Source organism: Meleagris gallopavo, chromosome 12, assembly GCF_905368555.1.
Source record: "Meleagris gallopavo chromosome 12, MGAL_WU_HG_1.1, whole genome shotgun sequence".
NCBI classification, from domain to species: Eukaryota; Metazoa; Chordata; class Aves; order Galliformes; family Phasianidae; genus Meleagris; species Meleagris gallopavo.
The window spans coordinates 94,856-96,429 of record NC_139415.1 but is presented as its reverse complement, the minus strand read 5'-3'; the positions used below and the strand labels follow the sequence as shown (position 1 = coordinate 96,429).

Genomic DNA, 1,574 nt, shown 5'->3' with positions numbered 1-1,574 from the left:
TGCTGAAGCCAATGCATCATCCCATCTGGAGAACGCATCCCAGATACGGATGGATCGTTCTCTCGACCTCCCTGAAAACTGAAAACATTTTTCCTCCTCTCTGTACGGAGCCACTTTATGTTTTCCTTCTCATTAAAGACTTTGTGCTGCATAGCTTGGGCCTTGTGATTTGTTTTCCTCTTGCAACATTTTGGCATCTGCTCTGCAGCGGAAGCCATCCTGAGCTTACCTCTTGTCACTGGAAACAGAGGACGGAGAACCTTCCTTGTCCCATGGCCACAAGGCCATCCCCTGGCAAAATAAGAACAAGAGGTCCCGCAGAGAACACTGCCAAGATGTTCTGCAATTCAGAGACGTGTTCGAAAAGGAGACGCTGGGAGAGCAGGGATTTGTTTGCGTGGAGAAGAAAAGGCTCAAGGGGAATCTTATCCATGTGTTCATTCCTTCATGTAGCTTCCCCTTTAGATGCTGCCAGGCCACTATCAGGTCTCCCCGGAGCCTTCTCCTCTCTGGGCTGCACAACCCCAGCTCTCTCAGCCTGTCCTCGTACGGAGGTGCTCCATCCCTTGAATCGCTTGCGTGGCCCTCCTCTGGATGAGCTCCAACAGCTCCACGTCTCTCCTGTGCTCAGGACTCCCCATCTGGATGCAGCACTCCAAGTGAGCTCTCACAGCACAGCACACAGCAGAGGGGCAGGATCTCCTCCCTTTCCCTGCTGGCCACACTGCTTGGACCAGGATACTGGCTTCCTGGTCTGCAAGGGTACATTGCTGGCTCATGTCCAGCTGCTGCCACACACCAGTATGCCCAAGTCCTTTTTGTTACGGCTGCTCTCCATCCTTTCATGCCTCAGCTTGTATTAGTAGCGGGGGTTTCCTCGACCCAGGTGCAAGTCCTTGCACGTGGCTCTGTTGGACGTCATGAGGTTCTCCTGGGCCTCAGGACACAAACCTGATCTTCTCTCACAACCGCAGAAATGCTTCTGGTTTGCCTCCCAGTCCCCTCCTTCTCACTCACGCACTCTGAATAAATGCTGCTGATTGCAACAAGTGAGGGTGCCTCACATCCTTCTTTGCATGAACACCGCTACATCCATGGCCAGAAATATTCAGAATGTCACCAGAATGCTGAAGCTTCAGCACAGTACGGCACTGGCTCTGTTCACACAGGGATGCTGAGACTTGCAATCCTGATAATGGTCTGTCTGTCCATTCTGTTGCTGAGAGGCCATAGAGCAGGTGTGCAGCTGGTCCCATGGTGTAAAGGTGAGCACTCTGGACTCTGAATCCAGCGATCTGAGTTCAAATCTCAGTGGGACCTCTACTTTTGGGCTCCCAAACCATTGCCCACAGCTGACTTTCACCTAAGCCTGAAACCGAACTAATTAATGCATTCCAGACGTCCTTCTTGCCGTCCTTCCTTCTCTGTGCTTTTAGCCATGCAATGGCCTTCCCCTGACATGGTTCCTCCACACCTGCCTAGCTTAGTGAGCACAGGCCCTGACCCTTCTTTGTTGCCTTCTGATTGATGGCTGCTCCCTTGTGAGGGAAACCAGCAGAAGGTCACTGTACCCC

General features: G+C 52.4%; 1 non-coding gene across 1 annotated transcript; it reads left to right on the top strand.

The window, feature by feature from the left end:
* Nucleotides 1-1,248: 1,248 nt before the first annotated feature.
* TRNAQ-CUG (transfer RNA glutamine (anticodon CUG)) lies at nucleotides 1,249-1,320 on the top strand. Its single transcript has one exon. It is a non-coding gene; the product is annotated as a tRNA-Gln (tRNA).
* The last annotated feature ends 254 nt before the right edge of the window (nucleotides 1,321-1,574 follow it).